Below are 25,719 nucleotides of genomic sequence, written 5' to 3' on the forward strand. Positions count from 1 at the left end.
TCCTGAAACTAGCAGCAGGCTTTCAAAAAGGCCATTTGCTTCTGACAAGTGCTGAGGACAATACATTCACCCACACACCATCCACCTTGCAGTCAGGCTTCTCACCTCTGTACTCCTCTCACTCTAGCATCCCTAGTCTTTCTCCCCCAGCAGAATAATGCTAACCAGCAGGACTATATTTCTGTTCAGTGCAGTGCAAAAAGTACAACAACAACAAACACACCATAGCTCCAACTCCCTGGTATGATACTGGGAGCCCATAACCTAGCACCATTCACTCAGGAAACAGCTTTACCAAAACTACCCATCAGTCCCAGAACTCTGCGACCAAACCCCTTAGCGTCAGCAGAAACTGCCTAACTGCTCTTCTATTTGCGCTCCGAGAAACAAAAAGGAGGCGAAGGAGGTGAGAGTGGTTAATTCCAAAATTACTCTTAATTTCCAATATAGAATGCTTGAGAAAAATTTGAAAGCCAACATAAAAGCGAACAGGTTTTTTTTAAGTGCATCAACGATCCTTTCTCCCATACCCTCTATAAAAAAGCAACCCAACCACCAAATGATCATTTTTCTTGGCCTAATTTCCCTATTTTTGTGATATATAATTGGAAACAGACTGCTTTTTCCTGGCTTCAGAGAACAGGATCTTTGGGGTTACAGGAGTTGCCAACTGCAGAACCTCAACCTTAGCAAAATTTCTTTTGCAAACCTCTTACCTATGTACATAACACATTTAAATCCCTTAGGTTTTCTTTTAAAATATATACTTTTTTTAAATTGATTTCAGAGAGGAAGGGAGAGGGAGAGAGAGGTAGAAACATCAATGATGCGAGAGAATCATAGATTGGCTGCCTCCTGCACAGCCCCTACTGGAGATCAAGCCTGCAACCCAGGCATGTACCCTGACTGGCATGGAACTGTGACCTCTGGGTTCATAGGTCAACACTCAACCACTGAGAAACAAGGGTGGGGTAAATACCTTGGGTTTTCAACAGAAAACATTTAAATCCCTTATTATTATGCAAAAGTGATTTTTTTCCTAACAAATTAGACACTCCCCTCCCTTTCCTAACCTCCCTACCTAAGTAGAATCCTGCTTTGTGTTCAGTATCTTCCATTTAAACATTACCAAAGGCCCTACCCAGCACGGTATATAGTATTTGGGATACTTTCTGGAAGCATTTTTAAGAATTTAGCAGAACTGGTTCTATAGGAAACCTCCTTATTAGCCCACACACTGAATTAAAGTAAAACTCTGAATATCTTAAAGAGCAACCACTCTAATAATGAAATAAAGATGTTAGTGCAGAAAACTGTGATTGCATCAAGCCATCCTTCCCCTGGCGCCTGTGTCAGAAGCATGATGCATCCAGTGGCTGTGCAGCAACGATGAGTATGATGAACTCAAAACAGAGAGACAGGTGCGCCTCCACCAAGTGGGTTGTTAGCCAAAGTAATTTTTCATGATTCAGATGGTATACTGTGAACACTCGACAAGTAACAATCTCTACAAAGACACACAAATGAGAAAAGTAAGAGGAATGCCTGCTTAGAAACACTGGCAAAAAGAGACCAGCAATAGTAAACATGCCCACTTAGAAGATCAGAAACTTCTCCCACACACATAGGGAAGACCTTCCACTACACTGATGCAAAATGTTTGCAATGAGTCAGTGGTGCTTTCCCTCAACGTTGAATTCCATTTGCACAAAGTCTATTGTAACAAAATGAGACATTGATTCTTTATGGATACTCATTAGAGTTTTGTGTTTGATTATGTTCTGTCTTAAAGAAAAAATAACAGAAAAGACATAACTCATAACAACACAGGGAATATCATACAAAAGTACTTAGGGTACCCACGTGAACACAGAGCTTTGAGATTTGAATCTACGTATTTTAACTCAAATAATCTCCCAAGTATGAAAAAAGGCCACATTCTGCTCCTGCACTCACCATACAGTTAGTTAATTATGAAATGAAATTGCAAATAGCCAGCAGTGTATTTTTGCATCCAATGACCAATTTCATACTGTCAAAACATGTAAGTCACTAAAAATGCTAACCAAATGATACTCCCAAAAGGGAATCTTCTCGCACAGCAAATGGAATTAAGTAGTCACCAAATTTCCATTAATAAAATGGTATAGTAAGAATTAAAAAAAAAAAATAGAAATCCAACTTCTGCTACGCCCTCCACCAGGTGTTCTTACTATCAATGGTAGGTTGAGTCATCAAGCCTATAAAACTACAGGCCATCTCCCAGGGCAATCTGATCAACAACAAAGCTCAAGGACTAGTATTTGTGAACACTATTTTCTAAAGGTCATTTTTCCAAGGACTAATCCACTTCAATGTGTTTTTACAAATGGTCCATCTGCAATTTCACACACAAACCTGACCTTCAGTGAGAAGCAGGGAAATGAAGTATGCACCTGGAAGGACAGGCAAGCAGGCACATCTTCCTTCTTCAAACCGCACCCAATCTGACGCCCACCTTTCCCAGCATCCAGTGTCCAAGAGGTAGGGAGAGTATATGCTTCTGCATTACTATCCTTTTCCTTAAAGTAAAGACAGAACTAACATTTTAGACTTAACTCTAAATGATTATTGTGGCAGCCCTGGCCAGGTAGCTCAGTTGGTTGAAGAGTCGTCCCAATATGACAAGGTTGCAGGTTCAATCTCCAGTCAGGGCACATACAAGAAGCAACCAATGAATGCATAAATAAGTGGAACAACAAACAGACCTCTCTTTCTCTCTCTCTCCATCAATAAATAAAATTTAAATTAAAAAATAAATTATTATTTTGCAACAATTTAACATTAAATACTAAAATTGAACTTTTCCAGGCTCTACTATGTCTTCTCCCCAGACTTGAAGAAGCTTTCAGCACAAACACCAGATGGTAATCTACCTTAAGCAGGACATATCAGGATGATCTGGGCATGGTTCTGAGGCCCAAGTTTCAGATCTTTAGAGCAATCTCAATTTTAAATATGGCCTCCATCCCTTGTAGGTATACCTGTCGTTGTCAGCCTATTAAGTCTTGATGTTTGGCCTAGAAAACTGAAGAATTTTAAAAAATTGAATAAAGTCAAAATGGGATTGGCCTCACACAAAATTTTTATGACTGTTGCATCAAACACTAACTATTGCGCACATCTTGGTTAAGAGTGAGAATCATTACTCTTTCCGAAGAGAAGAATGCTAGAAATCGGTACTAAATCTGTGCAAGGGCTTTGCAAACAGAGAAAATAAAGCTCAATGTCAGTTAGCAACCAAGTGTGCTATTTCAAAAGATATAAAACCAAAAATCTAGAAATGGGCAGAGCCCAAGAAATGGACCCAGATCCTTCCCTGAAGGCCCTTCGAAGCTGTGTTGATCTCAGCTTGACTAGAATCCTAACACATTGGCAATAGCTTGTGTTTCATGAAATGCTACAGAGACAATGCTATCATTCCAAGTGTTACCCTGAAGATGTGGAACCAGAGAAATGGCTGCCATGGATCTTGCTGCAGTAATATTCTTCCAAAGCCACAAACGCCCTCACTGAAATTATTAGAGGCTGTTATTTGTGAAAGGCTAGCTTTTCATATAACCTAGATTCACGCTTTCACTTCTAACTGTGCATGTTCCTAGAGGCAATACAAGGTTACTTTTACATTAAAGATCCCTAAAAACATTTACCTAACTTGAGTTATGCAAATTTCAGAAAGTAGTTAACATTGTTTAAGTTTTAAAATTTCCAAAGAAGTTTAAAATATAAGGAAAATGCTCCAGCAGACAGACTGAAACAGCAATAATAACATTTTTAAAATAACTTAAGAGAGCCCTGGCCAGGTAGCTCGGTTGGTTAGAGCATTGTCCCACTACCCCAAGATTGTGGGTTCGATCCCCGACCAGAGCACATACAAGAAACAACTAATGAATGCACACATAAGTGGAACAACAAATTGATGTAAAAAAAATAATAGCTTAAGAGAAAAAAAAATTCTCATTAATGAACCTGAGAATTACAATTAGTTTTTGCCCAAGAGCAATGAAAGAAGGCAAAAAAGTTTTTCAAAGTGGACTATCAAGAAGAAGGGTAATTCAAAATTACCACAAAGCAAATTCATCCAGGAGAAATATTACAGCAATGTTAATACTTACCAGTCATCCTTTAAATTCTAACTGTTCAGTCTGTTAAGCTTGAAATGTAAAGTCAGGCCCTAGCCAGTTTGGCTCAGTGGAGAGAGCGTCGGCCTGTGGACTGAAGGGTCCCGGGTTCGGGTTTGATTTCGGTCAGGGACACGTACCTTGGTTGCAGGCTCCTCCCTGGCCTGAGCCCTGGTCGGGGCTCCTGCAAGAGGCAACCAATCGATGTGTTTCTCTCACATCGATATCTCCCTGTCTTTCCCTCGCCTCTCTCTTCCTCTCTTTTTAAAAATCAATGGGAAAATATCCTCAGGTAAGGATTTAAAAAGAGAAGAAATGTAAAGTCAGAACTTAACTACAGATTTCAAACCCAGGAAATCAGTCAACACTTAGTACTAAAGAAGTCAGAGCGATTACCTTCTTAGTACTCACAGGACATCAAGAGACCTTTGGCTGGGCGGGTGTGGCTTGGTCACCCACGCAGGGGCTTCGGGCTCAATCCCCAGCAGTGAGTGTGCAGAAGGCAGCTGATCAATCACATCAATGTTTCTCTCTCTCTGTCTCTCCCTTCCTCTCTCTGAAATCAATAGACTTTTTTTTTAAGAGTCCTTTGGCTCTAGGCACTTAGGCACAGATTCTGTCCTTAGAAAAGCCAGCAGTCACCTGATTTTTACAAGATACAACCAAGTTTGCATGCAAAAGGAAAAGATTAATTCCTTTGAGCCTTGAAAAAGAATGGGACAATACTTTTCTTTAAACAAATCAATTTCGTCATCTATAAAGGCTTTTCACTACAATGGCACCCAGAAGCCTTAAGGCATCTTGGCCCCCTGCTATCAGAGGATTGAAAGAGGACAACTAATTTGCCAAACTCTAAGACCAGGAGCCATAAGCCTATTAGGGAACCGGGGTTTGATAAATGTTTGCTGAATCAGAGTAAACTGGATGAGAGCATGGAAGATTAAATTAAATCCTAAATAAAATGCTACTCCAAAGTGTAAGTGCAATGCTGAGATTTAAAAAGAAGAAACTAAATCTGAAAGTTATTTTAAAATAAAATCCCCTTGATCCTAACTTGGTAAATGAAATAAAGTTAAGTCAATAGTACCTGATGCATAAGAAACAAGAAAGGAAACTGGCCTACAAAACTGCGAAGATCAGAAACCTTTTTTCAGACTTGTATGCATGCATATAAGCCTAACCAATGGACACAGACAACAGGGGGGTGAGGGCATGAGTGGTGGGGGATGGGGGATAATGGTGGAATAAGGACACATATGTAACACCTTAATCAATAAAGAAATTAAAAAAAAATAAAACTTTTTTTTAAAGTCAGGTTGACTGTTACTTCTTTAATATGGTTTATATTATACTTACATGACACTTCTGAACATACTATACTAAAATATAAGCTTCTGAAGAATGCACAGTAATAGAAATGCTGGTACTCAAGCCGAAACCGGTTTGGCTCAGTGGATAGAGCGTCGGCCTGTGGACTGAAGGGTCCCGGGTTCGATTCCGGTCAAGGGCATGTACCTTGGTTGCGGGCACATCCCCAGTGGGAGGTGTGCAGGAGGCAGCTGATCGATGTTTCTCTCTCATCGATGTTTCTAGCTCTCTATCCCTCTCCCTTCCTCTCTCTGTAAAATATCAATAAAATATATTAAAAAAAAAAAAAAAGAAATGCTGGTACTCAAGATAACAATCCCTTATTGTCTTGCACTTGGAAAATGTTAATGAAAAATTATAATGATAGGATTTGGGGTGTACCAACCTCACTGAGAACAAATCCACTACATGCAGCTTTCTACAAAAGACAAATGGAGATCATTACAAAAGATTCACAATGGGTCTCTCTGGACATCCAGTTCTCCTCAATAACTTCAAATATTATTCAGAATACACAAAACTACTTTACAATCACCTCTTAGGAAAACAAATGGAAAAAAATTACATATGTATTTAATATCTGTCCAGCCACCACAGAGTTGACACATATCCAATATATACATGCAGGCCTTGTCCTCAAGGTCATTCTCATTGTCATCAGTTGAAATTAAACCCAGTTCTCCATTGTAAACTCAGAAAGCAACTTGGTTATTTTACTAGATAAATTCAAAACATTTTACACTTCTAAAATGTATGCTTATTACGGTAAAAACTGGTTTACAGGCCTAACAGACATCAATAGTGTGTTATGCTCCCCCTGTTGGCTAATACTCAAAATAACAATGAATTCCCCAGGGGTTGCCTTTGAAGTGCTGGCGTTCAAAAGTAAGTTGGTGACTTTTATATTTAAAAACATGAGCTGGATCAACAGTTGTTAAGCAGAGCTGCCATGTAACGGTCAGATTCCATCAAAACAGGAAAAATTAAAGCTGACAAATGAGAAAGACAAACTGAAGGGCAAAAAATATGCTGAAGCCTTGAAACACTAAACAATGCAGAATTAAAGCCAACAGCAGAGAACACCAAGAAACAGAGCAACATCCTTTAACTGACACAATGGCATGAAATCAATTTCATTTTAATAGCCCTTGAGGGGATAAGAATTATTTCCCTGCCTCTTGTGCCAACCCCAAGCTGTTTCCTAGGGAAGACAAGCAATGCTGACCAACAATGTCTGGAGAATTAATAAAAGAAATTAAGAATAAAGATCCATGTTCATTAACACAGGTCAGAGTTCTATATATAATTACTTGGAGCCAGTTTCAAAGGAGCTGTGATTTGGCACCCCCATAAGTATATCACCTAAATTAACCACAGATACCCTATTTGTGTTTCAAGGGAGATGTGTTCAACTCAGATGGGAAGCTGAACAGTGGGAGAAGAGCCTGGGCTCACTGCATACAAATCCGACTGTACTTGCTGCTCTCTGCTGACTGACTAACTCTGGAGTCAGAACTAATAGAAAGTTGTGTAGGAGCTTGGGCAAGTCACTAACCTCCAGTGTCTTAATCTGTAAAAGGGAACTATTAATGTTTTTACCGAAGAGTAGGTGTGAAGATGAGGTGCAACGGTGTCGGAAAGGCATCTAAGTATCCGGCACAGAGTTTGGGCTCAATAAACGGCAGCTATGGATTATTACTCAAAAGAAATTGCTCGTTTCACACCGAAGTAACTGCTTGCAGGCTTGAAGTACCATTTCAGAAAAACTGAAAGGTCTTGACATGTGCTTTGCTACTTGCAGAGACTTCCATCCTCCCTAAGCCCTCGCTTACTTCTCTGGCGACGGAGTTCAGAAAATACCCGGCTCCCCTTCCCAGTCTGTCTGTCAGTCCCACCGCCCCCTAGCCCCCTCCATCTTCTCTGTCACCTCTGGGCTCAGGACAGGCAGCACGAACACAGCAACTCGATGAGGCCAGGACTCTATTATGATTCCCATTTCACAGCTAAGGGAATGGAGCGATTCTCTTCTCTGAGCTTGTGTTGTAAACCCCACATCCACGAAGTTCTACTCTGCTTCGGTAATTCACGCTTGACAAGCCGGTTCCCTGCACTACGCGATCATGGAAAGTGGGCAAATGCCCTAATAAGAACAAGATTGCAAGCAGTCCGAGATTTCCAAGCTTGTTCTAACCAAATGAGCAAGAAATGCCTTCAACATAAACTGGGGAAGACAGCTAATAAGTTACAGGGGGGAAGGGTGAGGGGACGTTCTCCGCTGGGGCTCCCGGCTGCAGGGCTCCGCGCCGCCCACAACGTGCGCCTGAGGGTGCGGCCGGCGGGGAGCGCAGCGAGGTCCCTCCGGAGCCCGGGTCCCACGGCTGCAGCCTCTGCAGCGGCCACTGAGTGCAAACCCACAACAAACCTTCCCACCGCGCTGTCACGCGCTCAGTGGGAAGTGGCCAGCGCGTCCCGCGGGAGTCCTAAGACACCGCGGAGAAGCGGAATGACGGCAGGCGTGGAGGAGAGGTCTGCCCCTGCACCGCGCATCGCCCGAGCTCTGCCCACCCGGGGCGTCTGCTCCCCACGCGCCGCGGGTCCTGGCTCCTCGGCGCCCGACCAGGGCCACCCTGCCAAGCCCGGGGGTCCGGGCGGCCGGAGCGACGCCGGCCGTGGAGCAGGCACCGAGCCCAGAGCAGCGCCAACAGGCACCGCGCAGCCTGCAGAGCCCGCGGCCGGGGCGGTGCTGCTGGGCTAGCGGCGTGCCCGGGGGTCCCGGCGTGGGCTGCGGAGCCGCGGGCCGGGCTGGCACGTACCTCGGAGGCGGTGTGTCAAGCGGAGATCCACCCGCTGCAAGTTGGAGGAAAGTTCCCCCGCCCAGCACTCGGCGGCGAGCTCCTGCAGCTGCTGCCGCGGCCAAACTACGCCATCCGGACCCGCCGGGACTTTCACCGCCTGCAGGGAGCTCCGGGGACCACGCAGGGAAAGTGGCCGCGCACGACAGCCACCGACTTCCCTCCCTCACTCACTAGGAAGAGGAAAGCGCCGCTCGGCGTCCCCGAAACCCTCGATTACCCCCATCGGGCCGACCAGCGCACTCCCCAGCCTCACACACGCGGGCGGGGACGGGCAGGACGCCACAGCAATCAGCGCGCGGGGGGAAGGGCGCTCCTCCCCCGCCGGCCCCACCGAGGCTCCGGGCCGCAGAGAAACTCCTCCTCCCGCCGCCCGCCTCCTCTCTCCTCCCCCTTTTCCTCCCGGACTGATGGATGAGCACGGAGCGCTGCTCGAGCCTGCGTTTCCCTTCGGACCAAGGAGGGAGGAAGAGAAGGAACACGGGGAGCAGCCGGGCTGCTGCGCGCCCAGGTTGGGGCGACGGGTGGGGGTCCCATTCCTCCAGGAAGATTGGGGTGAGAGGGCACAGCTACTCAGATGCGAGCTGCAGAGATCGCTCCCTCAAGCTGGGTCCCTCAAACTTTCCAGGGCTCTCTGGAGGAGTTGGGTTTTATTTGGTTCCCTCCGTTTTGATGTAAAAATTCTAAAACCTCCAGTAATTTGATCACACCCTTTTGCCCACTCCCTAGCCAACGCCCCCTGCACACATTCATTGTGTCCCTGTTTGTTTTTCCCACCTCCAGTCCTGCTTGTTGTCTCAAAATGCGCCCGTGGGATCCTGCCTCCTGGTCTCTGACAGCTGAGAGCCGGTTGCCCAGCCCGTCCCCAGCTCGCTAAATAAATTAATACAATGAAGGAGCTAGGTCAGCAGCTGGTAACGGACGCTATCCTAAGGTTGGCGCGATATAACCCAGCGGGTCTGCGGCACGTGGGCAGTGAACTACCCTGCAGGAGTTGATGAATGCAGCAACGAGAACACCGCTCTGATACTCTTGTTTACACCCCGTTTTTCTTTTAAAAGAGCGCTTAAGTCACAGGACACTGCCTTGCCCGAGTGGCTCAGTGTTTGAATGACGACCTATGTACCAGGAGGTCACGGTTCGATTCCCGGTCAAGGCACATGCTCTGGCTGCTGGCTCGGGTGTGGGCGATCCCCAGTGCGATGATTCTCATCATTGATGTTTCTCTCTCTCTCTCTCTCTCTCTCTCTCTCTCTCTCTCTCTCTCCCTCTCTGAAATCAATAATAAAAATTTTTTTAAAAAACATACATACGTGCCCTAACTGGTTTGGCTCAGTGGATAGAGCGTCGGCCTGCAGACTGAAGGTTCCCAGGTTCGATTCCGGTCAAGGGCATGTACCTTGGTTGTGTGCACATCCCCAGTAGGGGGTGTGCAGGAGGCGGCTGATCGATGTTTCTCTCTCATCGATGTTTCTAACTCTCTATACCTCTCCCTTCCTCTCTGTAAGAAATCAAGAAAATATATTTTTAAAAAAACAAAAAACAAAAAAAGCATACATACGTGTGCGCGCGCGCGCGCGCGCGCGCGCGCGCGTGTGTGTGTGTGTGTGTGTGTGTGTGTGTGTGTGTATAATCACAGGACACTGTTTTATGAAGAGGCCAGTGAAATTACCATGGCTGATAGGTTATAGAGACAGGCTTCCAGTACTGACTCTGACCTTAGACTAGCTGTGGGACTTTGGACAAAGAGCTTAAACTCTCCAAGTCTCTTTTCTCCTCTGTAATATGAGGAGGTTGGCTTAGGAGACCTCTTCCAGTTTTAAAGTGTTATGACCCAAACCTTTGATATGTTTGCAAGTGGAATAAGGAGGTATCCTATATTATTACCTATATTTTTATTTGGAAAGTTATTGGATTTTCCTACTTTGAGAGAAAAGGAGGGATGTCTCATCCCTTCTGTTTTGTCCCTACTCATAGAGAATAACCCAAATGGAGAAACTTTTCACAAAGGTCAGATCATCGTTGGTCACCTGGATTCACTGCAGAAGCCTTCTCAACAAACCATTCATTCCTTACCCGTGTTTACTGAGCATCTACTGTGAGAGGCTTGAGCTAGGCCTCGGAGACACACATAGGCATAACACCCTGAAGGAACCAACAGTCCAGGTGGAGTTTGCCTCAGCTTTGATATAATCTCTCTAGATTTAAGATGTTAGATTTCCCAAAGACTCAGATTACACATAGTATTCATGCCTCAAATTGTCGTTTTAGTTTCAAGTGCAGACATGAACACTTGAACTGGGTGTGAATATTTAATCCTACATTTAAATGTATCAATCATGTTAAGGCTTTCTAATTTCTAAATAAAATGGCATAGTAGAAGAAGAGAGAGAACAACCAAGTCCTAGAAAATTCAGGAGTGTCCTGTCTTTAAAGAGTGATGAAGTGACTGTTCACAATGGATCCAGGTTCGCAATGGTGTAACCATCAACATCTGCTGAACAGTTAATTCCTCTGTGCCGGGCAGAATCCTAAACACTCTATGCATATGAACAGATTTAATTCTCACAGCCTTATAAGGCTATCCACAAACCTGCACATATACTGAGGCCTGACAACTTGCCAGCATAGTATAGCTAATAAGTGGGAGGACTCAAACCCACACTCATCTAGCTCTGAGCCCAAGTGTTCAACCACCAGGGCATACTACAAAATCTTTACATATTGGCAAAATGAAAGGTTGGGGTCAGGGGGAGGTTGAGGTTGGGATTTTTTAATTTTTTTTTTTTCAAAACATCTTTAAGATTCTGGGCTATTTCATTAGTTTCTGTAAATGATATGGAAGAAAAGAGAATTTGTGTCTGTTTTTACAAAACTAACAAAGTCTACAGAGCCATTTTTCTCTTTAAATCTTTACACTAATAATGTGATATTATTTGCAGAAATCCAGACACCTGAAGCATAGAACAAAGGCTTAAAATAAACTTAAAATTTTAGTTCTTCAGCAAAGTTCTAGAAATAGGGTCCCCCTACTTTTTATTAACCGATTCCTAAGAAGATGAATCCTGTGCTTTCGTTGGTTTCTTAGGAACTAGGACTATGTTCACACGACAGCGTTTGTTACTGTAAGATACAAGCTTCCGTTGGTCCCAGGTGGTGTCTTGGTCATTGTTCCAAATTATTTCAAAAAGAATTCCAAGCTGGAGGGTTAAATAAAGAGGTGTGCTTTATCTCTCTTGTATAAAAACATTTGACAGAAGAGAGTCTCAGTGATTTACTGAGAGTGTGTTTCTCCCCGCCTGTAGGTAGGGACCTGCTCCTTTATGGTGATTCATATTCACTGGCATGCCTCCAGACTCTGCTGATTAGCAGACAACTGAACAAAGTCATAATAACATGTTTCTGTTCCTTACAGAAGCAAACACCTCAAATTTCTGACTATATCACTAGAAAAATCATTCAGTTGTTTTTTTTAACAAGTTCTCAACTAGTACTTAGCATATGCTTTGCTCTTTACAAATTCTAATTTATTAAATCCTTATAACAACTTTATTATCCTCATTTTGTTACCAGGACCCCAATGTAGAGTCTGTCTGCCTGCTCCTGCTGACCCAAAGAAACGCAGGAGCAGGAGTTTGCAGTATAGAAAGAAATATAGTTTGATATTGAATTAGCCAATCCAGAGATAGGAGCTTATGCTCTAAAGACAACTCCTGGTGGTGTGTAGGTCAAAGCTTATATAGGGCAAGATCACAATTCCCTGTGGATTAGGGGTTCAGGGTCCTGCTGGAAGTTGATTGGTCAGAGGTGAGAGAAGGGTGATAAATCATCTCTTCAGATCTTGAGGACAGTTCTGAGGTCTGTTCTTGCATGGGGCTCATGGGAAAGTAGCCTGGGGGTTGTTCCACCCTTAGGCTCAGGAGTGGAAAGATAACTTAGTCAAGATGTTGTCTTTAGCCTTGCCAGGGTTCCAGACCTAGAGACCATTATTCAGGTCTGGGCTATTTTTTATTTTTTTGTTTTAGAGAATGGAAGAGAGAGGGAGGGGGGGGGGGGGGAGAATGATTTCTAGAGCTAGGATTTGAAGCTAAATGTAATCAGTCATAAGGAACTCGTTTCAGTTTGACAGATTAGAAAATGATGTATGGAGAGGTTAAGGAACTTGCCCAAAGTTACACAAGTGGTAGAGCCAGTGCTGGCTCCAGAGTCTACTCTGAACCTCTACTTTGTGCTGTGAACAGGTGAAAGGGAGCCCCTTCCACTCACAGAGAGTCTTACTTTTTAAAAGCTCAATTCTTTAAAAGTTTCAAAAGGTAGAAACCAAAGTTTATTTAGGAGGAATATTACCCACCCCCACCGCCACATAAAATAGATTTTTTTCACCCAGTGAAGAGGGGAGAAGGGATACCAATGTTAAAGTTTGTCTGGAACAGCCAACATCTTGGAGGCAATTGCATAACTACTCTTAAGAATGTGTGACAGAACATGAACCAAATGTTCCAAAATTGTTGTGACAGGATACCAGTCTACAAACTACAGCATGTGCTCCTATTTTCTGCTTGGCTGACCCATTATTACAGACAGATTTACTACTTTATTTCTAAAATTTGCCCATAAAGATTCCAGTTCATGCCTGTAGGTGTTTTATACATCACCGTAATCTAAGGCCATCATCTTAAACCACATTTTCTATATCTATATCCAAGATGAGAATTTGGTTTTCACTGATAAAATCTGCAGCTGGCAAATTTCAAATTAATAAGGAAAAAAAAAAAACTATCAGACAAATCCGTATACAGAGTAGAGCTCCAAACAGACACCTGATTCAGGCCTGGGGGATTCTTCAGAGAACTTGGAAATAAAATCCAAAGCAAATTCCCTTACAGTAACCATGAGTTCCTGCAAACTTGTCATTTCCTGTGCTCCAATGGAGGTTTCCACAATGCACCTTCAATTTCCCTCTCAGCAGGGCTTCTGACAAAGCAGGAAACCTCACACCATTTCAAAGTAACAGCAGAACCCTCCTGAGACCCTCATGGTCTTAGTTCTGGAGGGGGTGTGATGGAACCTCTGCTCTCCTGCCTGGGGAGCAGGGATTCCAGTGGTAAGACTTCTCTCTGACTCCCCCTCTGCCCCCCCACCCCAATAGGGCTGCACTAGAGAGAACTTTTGTTTTGGCCTGGAGAAGAAGAAAAAAATCACAAGATACAGACATGTGGTTTTTGTGTTCAGTGGGACCAAACAAAGGGAGGAGAACATATATTAATATTCAAGAATACTACAAATCTCATTGCCTTCATTTTAACAAACACAAGAAATGCTGAAACTTTACTAAAAACACCGAAATTTAAAAATTATTACTGCTATTATTATTGATCCTCTTGAGCACTTACTCTGTGCAAGACCTTGTTGTAAGTTTGGCCTTTTAAATGTTATTTCCCAACATATTTTGAAAGTGGGTATTTCCATGTATTTGTTATGAAATTACCTGCCTCAACATTTTTTTAGGTCACTCACTGTTGTTTTAACATGTAATCTAAGTGGTGGTGCCAAAATGGCACCAGGTGTTAGGCCGGAGTCAGGACCTTAGTTCAGGAACATTGGTACTTGAGTCCTGGCTAAGGAAACAAGTAACAGAGGCAAAAGGAGCTTAGGAGAAAGAGAGAAGGAAAACTTGCCTGGAGGAAGGGGATGGGGAAATGCAAGGGGGAGAGAGAGAGAGAGAGAGAGAAGGACTGGGTCCTCTATCTTAAAGGTTTTTAAGGGCAAGGATTTTAGGGGAGGATCTCAATAGAGTATTCATCAACTTTCCAGGTGTGTCCTTTACAGGTCCTGGTCTCCACAGATTGATTAGTTCCTGGGCAGGGGATCATTAGTCAATGCATCTGATCCTGATGTCAGCCATGGCATTACTTGTTTGTTTTTCCTGCTTTTCTGGACCTGGAGCTGAAACACAAATGAGGCCTAGATGTTATCCTTAAGAGTCAATGCTTAAAGAGATGGTCATGCAAGGACCCCCATGGGAGTGGAATGAGGCCACTCTTCAGCCCTTTGTTCCTCCACCAAGGGAGTCTGCTGTATGACTAGCCACATGCCAGGGAGGAAAGGTCAGGGGAGGGTCCAAACCACATGATCAGCCATATGAAAGGTCAGGGGGTCTGAACTGCATGACCAGTGATGTGCCAGGGAAGGAAAGGTCAGGGGGAGAATCCAAACCACATGACCAGTCATATGCTAGAGGAGAAAAGGTTACCCTGGGGGTGAGATCCTTGTTTTCCAAGTTTTGTCCCTTGCGAGGTACCCAGGGCCTTCTGCCCTGGTGACCTTCTGTACCTGGCTCATTTTCTTACTCTGCTTAGGCCTATCTAAATGCCTATCTAAGGAGGAGAGTTTCTTAACTGGGTCCTGCACAGGTATGAGGATCTCACATGCCTGTTTCCATCAGTCTCCATACGATGCCAAAGTTTCCTAAATCACTGCTCATCACCTACTCTTGTCATCATATGGCTCTGAATGTCCCCTAACCTAATTCAATCTGTTTCTCAACCTTCCAAACCCTTTCAGTTTGCCCTCTAGAATTTATGACAAATCAACATTTATGTAAATCCCTTGTAAAGTTCACCTCTGGAAAAATCTGGCCTCTCAGTTCCTTGACTTCCTCCCTTCCAGCATCCTGTTCTTCTACCCTACTTTGGTCACCTAGTACAATGATCATGTCCAGATCATCTTCATTAGAAATAACTGCTCCACTTATTTCAAGCATTCCTCTCTGACCACCAATCTCGATTGTTCCAACTCATTGCCTCTAGTCTCTTGATTCCAGCAATTCTTGACTCCACCAGCAATTCTTGACTCTAATCCATTGTCCCTACTGCTTTTTCACTATCCACAACCATAACTAGTCTCACTATAAATGTATGACCACAATCCTCAATGGGCTCTTAGCACTGCTCAGTAATCCTACTGTATTTTCCTTACCAACTCACTCTCTTATTCCCCAACAGGTTAATTTTACTTTTCCTCTTTCCTCAGATCTTCAATACCTTCTACCTCCTACTCAAATTCAACTGATGACCTTGCTTCTTATATTACTTAAAAACATTGAAGCCCTCACCCTCACTGGGTATCTCAATTTGTTAGAGCGTCATAGGTGCAGGTTTGATTCCTAGTCAGGGCAAATACAAGAATCAACCAATGAATGCATAAATGAGTTTCTCTCTCTTTCTTTCTTCCTCTCTTAAAATAATCTTTCTATAGATTGATAAATAGATATGCCCTCAGAAGAAAATATCCTCACTTCCCTACATCTGCCAGTTTATCTGTGTCTATTTTTCTCTGCTCCGATTTCTCTCTTGTTAACCTGGATGAATTGGCCCTGCTCCCTCCATCTGTGCCCTGGATTCCATTTCTTCAACTACAAAAGGACTCTCATCCTGTAGTAATTCCTCACTCACCTACATCCTCAGATTTCTCTTTCTCAGATTATTCCATCAACTTCCAAACATAGTATAACACTTCTCATTTTAGAAATTTTTATGTGACCCCCATATACCCATCTTACTCCCTCTCTACTCCCTTTGTAGTAAAACTCCTTATTTGTTGCCCACACTTCTTCATCCTCCATTTCCTCCTCAATCAGATCCAATCAGACCACACTTGTCAAGGTCACCATGTGGCCAGACCAGTAGCCAACTCAGTTTTTATTACTTACCTACTGGTTTATGACCCTAGCACTCACTCTCTCCTCCTTGAGACATTTTATTTGGCATTTGTGGTTTCCCTCCTACCTCACTGGCTCATCCTTCCAAGTCACCTATGCTGGCTTCACTTCTTGCTCCCAGGATCTAAATGTTGGCTTGACCCAGGGCAGGGTCTTTGGTTCTCTTTCCTACTGTGACTCTCTCTCAGGGTATTATCATCCAGACCCATCTCTTTAAATGTATCTACACATTGCTGATCCTCAAAATTTTATCTCCATCCCAGCCCTCTCCTCTGAACTCCAAACTCATGTATTTAGTCGATATCTCCACTCAGTTTCTTCAATAGGAAAATCACATGTTAGATGTCAAAAATTGAACTCCTGCTTCCCTCACACACACCTCTCCCCTTTCCTCATCTCAGTAAATATCACCACCATTCATCCAGTGGCTCAGGTCAAAACCTATGGGTCTTCATTGCTTCCTTTATGTCTCTCACACTCCATAACAAACCCATCAGCCAGTCCTGTTTGCTCTGCCTTCCAATAACCACTCCTATTTCCATTGCAGAAAAATATCATAATCTCTAACCTTACAATTTTTTTCACCTATACATTTGTGATAGCTCTAGTCTCCCTACTCCTAATCTTTCTTCCCACCAATGAACACAGATGCGTGCACACGTAGTTATTCAGTGCTTTCTATGTACACTTCACATTAGTGAGTAAAACCTGGCCCCTCCTTAGAGTAGGCTTCCTGTGTAAGTTCACCTTAGACTACAAGCACAATGAGGGCAGGGACCGTGGCTATCTTATTCAACATTGTATTCCCAGCTCTTAGCAGAATGTCTTACATCTAACAGTATCCAATAAACATTGAGTTAATGGATGGTTTTATTCCAGAGATAGATACCCACAGTTGAAAGACTGAAAAGAATAGTGACATTTTGTAACAACCATCGAGAGACATTCTCCTCCAGCGGCTCAAAAAGAGACTAACCCCCGGGCTTTGGGTGTTATGAAGGCCAGGACTTGGGAGGCAGCAGAATACACCTGACCTAGGAGAATCGCCACCAATTTGTCCAGACAGGAAGCAAGTATGAACAGCAGGAATGAAGCTTGACCTGGAAGCCAGAGATTCTAGCATGAGGAAGAGGCTTCTTGATCTGTTACAGCCAGACCTGTTACAGCTAAACCGAGCCCCAGACCACCGTACATAAGCCTACTTGCCAAAGTTAGCTGCAAGGAAAGAGTCAGGTGCCACTCACGGTGGAAACAATGTGCAATGTCTTAGATATCACTCTTACTTTGTACTATGTTGACAGGGATAAAAATCATATCGACATTACTAATACCATTGCTGGAAAATGCTGGTCATCTTGAAATGCTAATGGCGCTGATACTAAAGGAGGAAGAAACAGACCTTCAAGGGATTTTGCTATTTCCCAAGTGTGAGGGGAAAGGAAGGAAGCACTCATTAACTTAAAGTTTCCTCCCTTCCCACTCACCTTTTCCCTTTGGGAAACAACAACACAATTCCTCCTTTGCCTCTGGGCCCCTACACTACACAGTCCCACTAGCATCCCCTTCGGTTTTCTCTATGGAATGTTAAAACAACTTCTACTGTGTTTAAAAACCAAGCAAACCAATGGTTCAGGCCCTGTTTAAAAAACAAAAGCTTTGCCCTGACCGGTTTGGCTCAGTGGATAGAGCGTCAGCCTGCGGACTCAAGTGACCCAGGTTCGATTCCAGTCAAGGGCATGTACCTTGGTTGCGGGCACATCCTCAGTGGGAGGTGTGCAGGAGGCAGCTGATTGATGTTTCTAACTCTCTATCCCTCTCCCTTCCTCTCTGTAAAAAATCAATTAAATATATTTAAAATAAATAAATAAATAAAAATAAAAAACAAAAGCTTTATAGGGTTTTATGCATTCTGGATGGCTTTTAGTTCCTCATTTTTTCTTCTTTTTTCTCTTTACCAATTTTTCTCCGGCTTTTCCTTAAGCATGTACAGTTGTAGGGTTTGTGCACATTTATGAAAATGAGCATGTAAATTAGTAACATATAGATATTTTTCCCTCACTTGAATTATTTTCCAGTCTTTCATTGTGCCAAATATATTAAGAACTTCACTGCTATTCTTTCAACTTTTCTCCAGGCCTAAAAATTTTCAAAGAACAAAGTAAGTTTGGAGGGAAGAAAACTTTGCTGGAAAGGCTGAACTATAACTTTGCATTTGACCTGGGATAGTCTCAGATTTCGTTCTGCTGGATAGAAATCTCTTTCAACTTTTTTTTCCCCAGAGAGCTAAGTGGTATGTATCTTTAACTTAAAAAAAAAAAAAAGACAGCTTGAAGCTCCCAAACTGGTTCTTCAGATATTTGACTTAAAAAAATAATAATAATACTTCAAGTTAAACTCAGCTGGAATTTTGAGTGTTGCTTGAGTGCACTTGTAGCCTTGCCTGGTTGCATTTCTCTTTCCTGTATTTTTTACTAACTGGTATTTCAGCTTTGAGGTTCTCTTTCAGAGGAGGGTATAATGGTCCTTTCACTAGAACTCTTTAGCTCCACTGCTTCTATAGGCATCACACTGTCATGCTGTGGCCTGCTGGGGTATGGTACAGCATTTGGGTATTTATGTGGTGGACATGCGGCGTCAGCATACTTTGGGGAACATACAATTCGAGTTGTTGAAAGGGGTGATATGGCCCTGGCCAGTGTGGTTCAGTTGGTTGGGCATTGTCCCATGCACCAAAATAGATGGCCGGTTCTATTTCCGATCAGGTTATATTTCCAATCAGGGCACATACCCCTGGTTTTGAGCTCAATCCCCGGCCGGAGTGCCTTCTGGAGGCAATCTGATTGATGTTACGCTCTCACATCGAAATAAACTATTAAAAAAAAAAAAAAAAAAAAAAAGAGCCCTGGACTGTGTGGCTACGTGTTTAGAGCATTTGGCCTGCGCACCAAAGGGGTGCCGGTTGGATTCCTGGACAAGGGCTCGTACCTCGGTTGCAGGTTCCCTATCCATCCCCCACCCCAACCCGAGTTGGGGCGTGTGCAGGAGGCAACCAGTCAATGTCTCTCACATCAATGTTTCTCTCTCTTCCGTCTTCCCTCCCTTCTACTCTCTCTGAAAAGCAATGGAAAATATATCCAGGTGAGGATTAACAACAAAAAAGAAAAGTAAAGGGTGACATGCCTGAAAGGCATATTTTAAAAGGATCTGTTATCTTTAGGAAAACCTCATGCAGAAACACTGGAAAGGCATCATGCCCCAAAGGCTTTGATGTGGCACAGTTCCGGTTACAGGGTATTATCCTTGTATATATTGGGTTCATTACGCTCAAACCAACCTCATAATTACATGATTGTGACAAGATTAACTGAATGGGCAATCCAAAAGTCCTGAAGGTCAACTGCGGGGCCTCTATCCAATAATACTCTCAGTTTTCCGTTATTTTTAGCTGGCTTGGTGAGGATGTGCCTGTACAGCTAGGCAGAGGATTACGCATGTTTTGTTCCAAGACCCATTTATTACTAACGTGTGGGCTGGAAAGGCACACTTTACCAAACCTAGGCACGAAGTAGAATGCTGATCTAAAAAAAAAAAAGTGCAGCTCTTGTGTACAAGAAAATTTTAAAGTACAGAAAAATGCAATGACACCCATGTGTTAACTCCCAGAATTGATCATTGTTAATATTTTGACAAATTGTCTTTCTATATGAGAAATAAAAGGTTACAAATAAAATTAAAGTCCCCTCGACCTTCTCAACTCCCTCTCAGTCTCTTCAGAGGTAACCACTTTCGTGGATTTAGTGTAAATCCTTAGTGTGTTTGTTATACTTTTACATATACATATATGTGTGAATGTGTGTATTTATATAAACATATGCACACATATATGTGTAAAGGGAGTAATGCTTTATAATATGAATGTATATGTTCATTTTAAAATGTTACATAAGTAGCACATAATTTTTAACTTGCTTTTTCATTCAACATTATAATTTTTAAATCCATCAGTGTTGTATATGTTGAAGTTAGTTCATTCTCTTAGCTGCTAGATAATACTTCACAATATTAATATACCATTTAAAAAATTTTTATTGATTTTTTTTTTTAGAGAGAGATAAAGAGATAAAAACATCAATGATGAGCATCATTAATCAGCTGCTTTCTGCATGCCCCACACTGGGGTCAAGCCTGCTACCCTGGGCATGTGTCCTGACAGGGAATCAAACCGGTGACCTCTTAGTTCATGGGTTGATGCTCAACCACTGAGAAACACTGGCCAGGCAAATATACCATTTTAAATTTATCAGTTCCCTTAATGATAATTGCTTCTACTTTCTATTATTACAAACAATGTTTCGATGACCAAGAGATTCTTGTACCTGTCTCCTTCCTAGTTCACATGTGTAACAATTTCTCTAATCTACCAAGTATGACTAGAAGTGGAATTATTGGGTTCAAGGGCATAAATGATTCAAATTTTACAGGTATTGTTAATGTGTATGTCATAGGGGGAGGGGACTAATTCATTTAGATCCCTCTGATGGAATGAGCCATCTACTTGTCCACACCCTCACCAACAGTTGATACTGTCAGACTTTCCAGTTTCTTAAATCTGAAGAGTGATTTGCTTTACCTTGACTCCTCATAGTCAAACATGGCTTTGTATGTTTGTTAATCACTCAGCTTTCAGTTACATTTGCAGTTCCTAGACAAAGCAAGTCTTAAAATACAATTTTAAAACAGTTATCAAAAAGCAATCATACTAAACTTTGACATATAAATAGTTAATATTTAAACTAGTGTCTTAAAATAGTTTTTCATTTTTGTCCATCAGAGGGGATAAGCTGTTTTAATTACTCTTAATGCAAACAAAAATATGCCTCTTAGATATAATAGCAAAACAAATATCTTCAGTGTTCAACCCAAACAGTAGGTGCTCAATAAATTCCTCCTGGGTAAATAAATGAAAAGAGTAGGGCAAGAGGTAATTTCAGAGGGGAATTCAGAAATAGTGCTCTGCTAGAGATAAAACTACACAGTAAAGAAGTTTAAAAAATACAGTCAATACTTCTTTCTACTAATCACATTATGATTATTCCACTTTCAGATTCCAAATCAAATCCTCTAATGCTGTTTTAACCAATGTCACTTTTAGCAGGGACTCACTGTCAAAGGTCTATACACAAGGCTTCCCTGCCCTCCTTCTGATGTCATGTCCTGGTTTTGACTACAAATGAAACAAAGATCATTAATTGAGTGTAGTAGTTGTAGCAACCCCGAGTTTTCAGCTAAAAAAGTAACAGATAAGGATTCTTAAAATGTCAAGAAACTGCTTTGACTCTGTTTTTGCTCAGTTGACTACAATTTAGGGAGCAGATACCTATTGTCCTTTTTGCTTTTAAGATTCTGAAATATACTTGTCCTAAAAATCACTCTCCATTTACATTAAGCTTAATTCTTTAAATCTAATCTTTTAGCTATTAAATGGGCCATTTCTAAGCTATCTTCATTTTAGTGACAGTAACATTTACAATCTCTAGTAACGAGAACTCAAAATATGCCAATTGCAATTTCCTAATGCAGGACCTAGCTTTTTCTTATCAAACAAAACAGAAAAGTACCCCTATAAGAAACTCCACAGCTTGACCATTTTACCTTGCAATATGGTTTCTTGATTTCCTCTTGACTGTTGACACTCTTGCAAAGTGGACACGGTGGTCCATTATTAATGCTCTCTGTTTGGAAAATAGTGGAGTTATAGTAAAGCTGAATCATCATATAGCTATACAAATACTAAATAACAAATACTAAAACTACTACTGGCCTTACTCCCTGAATATTTTCCCGGTAGTTCTGATGGTGACAGAGATGGGCTTCACAGCAAACTCAAGAGAAATGAAAGTTCCTGTCTTAAGGAAAGCAGCTGACAAAGTATCATGCCTTTTATGATACAGGGCAGCATTTTCACACTAGTGTGCCAGGAACTGCTTCCTTGGCCCAATGGGATTAGGAAAAATATAGTAATGTGTTAACAAGAATATTAATTAATACAATAAAGTTGCAACTAATGTTGTCAATAGGTTCTTGGAATTACAGCAAAGCAATGTATATAAGGAAACCAGTTTTACCATAGGGTAATTGATATAGGGTTAAGTTCCTAGGGCATTTCATCAATGTTAAAACAAAACAACTTTGAACAAAATGATGTCATTTGAGGACCTGCTGTACATTAACATTAATGTCAATACTTAACATTAAATAAATAACATCTAATATTTAATATTGGCATAGTAACATTAGCATAGTAAATAAAGTTTTTGAAATGTTCTGGAGTAAAAGATCCCAGTATTAATTCTTTTAAGCCCCACATTTTCCAACTTTTTAACCACAGAACCCTTTCTTAGAATATAATATTCATAGAACAAATGTTCTACCAAACACAGTTTGGAAAATTCTGATATAGGATAAGAAATATGACTTATTATTTGATTTAAACAATGCATTTCATTAGGTATTTCCTCAACAAATATTTCCTTCACTACATTCCAAAATCAAGATAAAACAAGTTAATTATTTTTGCAACTGCTTAATCTTTTATATGAGCAAAATGACAAGGATTTAAATGTTTTCACTCAGTTATTTGTTTAAATAATGGCATTGCACATTTAAACATTACAAACACTATTGCATACTGCATTATAATATTTAAAGACATTAAGTCAACTTTTTCAACTGTTCTTGAAATTTTATTAAAATAAACATATCAGAATAAATGGTATATGTTCCTTGATATCAAGGAATTTCTAGGAAATTTTTCTATCAATATTAAGAGTGCCTATTAATTTATAATAATGTTAGTGCTTTAAAACTTACAAAGTACCAGCAACATCCTTGTGGGCTAAATCTTATTATTAAAAAACTGAGATGCAAACAATCTGCCCAAAGATATATACAGAGGTGGGCAAAAGTAGGTTAAATTACCAGCCATTATTGCCTAAAAGATAAACCATTAGTATGCATACAAAACAATAATAGTAATAATGATAAGACAAATAATACAAATTAATAATACAACAATTAATAAATTATAATACAAGGATAAACTTTCTCATACTTACAACTGTAAACCTATTTTTGCCCTCCCTTATACTTAAGTGGTTAATTGAAACTTAAAGCAAGGTACTCTCTATTCAAATCCCCAACTCTTGCCCTAGCCAGTTTGGCTCAGTGGATAGAGCATCGGCCTGTGGACTGAAGGGTCCCAGGTTCGATTCTTGTCAAAGGCATGTACCTCGGTTGCAATCCCTGGCCCTGCCAGGTTCATGTGGAAGGCAACCAATTGACTCACATCAATGTTTCTCTGTCTCTCCTCCTCCTTCTACTCTCTCTAAAAATCAGTGGAAAAATTACCTTGGGTGAGGGTTAACAAAAAAAAAAGACAACAAATCCCTAACTCTTTTCACTCTTTATTAACTTAGTAAATAAAATTGTTGAGACATTCTAGAGTAAAAGATCCCAGGTTTAACTCTTAAACCCCACATTTTCCAAACTTTTAAACCCCAAAACGCTCTTTTAGAATGTAATACCCATGAAGTATCCAGAATACATTTTGGAAACATTAGAAAACATAGGACTATTTGAATTAGCTTAGTTTTGAAAATACTTTTTTTCACATCTTTTTGGGGTCTGTAAATACACAGAACACTCCCCTCAAATAAAGACTCAATTAATTAGATTTTATAAGCGGTCCCTCTGTGGAAAGTTAAAACAAGCATGCATCACCAGCTGTGAAAAGTCAACATGAAAACAGGGCATTGCACACATTCAGATGATGGGGGTCAGGAGCACACATCCGCACAAGAGCCTTGGCTTAGAAGGGAGGAGCTGTGGATCCGGCCAGTGTGACTCTCCACTCCCTTCCTCCTACTGCTGTGCCTAGGATCTCATTAGATGGGTTGAGATGCCTTCCAAGTCTCCCAAAACCACCAAGGGTTTGTGCATTTTGGGAAAAGCAGCATCCTCAGGTTCTGCTAGCACTCTGCTGGATTGGTTGTTTAACTTTTCTTTGTTTTTTAAATGCCTGCCCAGGCCACTTTCTATGGTGAGAGAAAACTTTTAAATGCAGATATTGAGTGTTGTCTGAAAGGAGAGAAGGCTAGCACTCCCCTTGACAAGAGTGGAAGAGGCTCTCGGGCCTAACAGCACTCATACAGTGAAGGCATTGCTGCCTACTCTATGGCATCTGACCATCATTTTAAAATCAAGAAAAAAATAAAATGCAGATATTGAATTTTTTATGGCAAATTCTGATTTAGCCATAAGAGTTTTAAAATAAGATTGCCATGTGAATTAGAAATTCTTGTATCTAACTCACAGTAGTTATAAAATATTAATACATCATATTGATACATTGATAAAATATTTAGCCCTAACCGGTTTGGCTCAGTGGATAGAGCATCGGCCTGTAAACTAAAGAGTCCCAGGTTTGATTTCGGTCAAGGGCATGTACCTTGGTTGCGGGCATATCCCCAGTGGGGGATGTGCAGGAGGCAGCTGATCGATGTTTCTCTCTCATCGATGTTTCTAACTCTCTATCCCTCTCCCTTCCTCTCTGTAAAAAAATCAATAAAATATATATTTTTAAAAATGTTTATGTATGTTTATATATTTACTAGAGGCCCGGTGCACGAATTTGTGCACAGGTGGGGTCTGGCTGCGGGGAGAGGGGCCGTGGAGGTTGGCAGGCAGGTCCCACCTCCATTGGGCCGGTTGGCTGGCCATAGTGTGTGTCATAGCGACTGGTCATTCTGGTCGTTCTGGTCACTCTGGTCCCTCTGGTAATTCAGGTCACTTGGCATTTATATATATAGATAAGTTCATAAGAACTTATGGATATTTACTATGTTATTTATACTATATTTATTATATCTATATCTACATAAATATAGTTATACTGTATCTACTATGAGCTAAGTATATCTCCAAAATATGTTGAAAAAAATCAATAATTAAACACACTTTTATGAACTTGGGAAACTTAAAGAAAGAGCAGTGGTTAAAAGCCTGGGCTATTAAATTAGAAAGACCTAGGCTTAGATTTTGGTTCTACTATTTTTTTTTAAATAAATCTTTATTGTTCAGATTATTACAGGTGTTCCTCTTTTTTTTCCCCCCATAGCTCCCCTCCACCTGATTCCCCACCCCACCCCACGCCCTTACCCCCCGCCACTGTCTTCATCCATAGGTGTAAGATTTTTGTCCAATCTCTTCCCGCACCCCTCACACCCCCTTCCCCCTGAGAATTGTCAGTCCACTCCCTTTCTATGTCCCTGATTCTACTATATTCACCAGTCCATTCTGTTCTTCAGATTTTTTATTCACTTGATTTTTAGATTCACTTGTTGGTAGGTATGTATTTGATGTCATTTTGTTGTTCATAATTTTTATCTTTACCTTTTTCTACTTCTTCCTCTTCTTAAAGAATACCCTTCAGCATTTCATGTAATCCTGGTTTGGTGGTGATGAACTCCTTCAGCTTTTTCTTGTCTGTGAAACTCTTTATTTGACCTTCAACTCTGAATGATAGCTTTGCTGGGTAGAGTAATCTTGGTTGTAGGTTCTT

The 25,719-nt window shown here is 41.4% G+C and overlaps 1 protein-coding gene across 1 annotated transcript in view; it reads right to left on the reverse strand.

Annotated features, from left to right (window-relative positions):
- The window catches only part of TGFBR3 (transforming growth factor beta receptor 3), a 211,997-nt gene extending 203,355 nt beyond the window's left edge, over positions 1–8,642 (reverse strand). The window contains exon 1 of the mRNA XM_080654990.1: positions 8,342–8,642. The gene's annotated coding sequence lies outside the window, so the exon portion shown is untranslated. The remainder of the gene's footprint in view (positions 1–8,341) is intronic.
- Between the last annotated feature and the right edge of the window lie 17,077 nt (positions 8,643–25,719).

The sequence above is a fragment of the Plecotus auritus genome (assembly GCF_963455305.1).
Source record: "Plecotus auritus genome assembly, chromosome: 2".
Lineage (NCBI taxonomy): Eukaryota > Metazoa > Chordata > Mammalia > Chiroptera > Vespertilionidae > Plecotus > Plecotus auritus.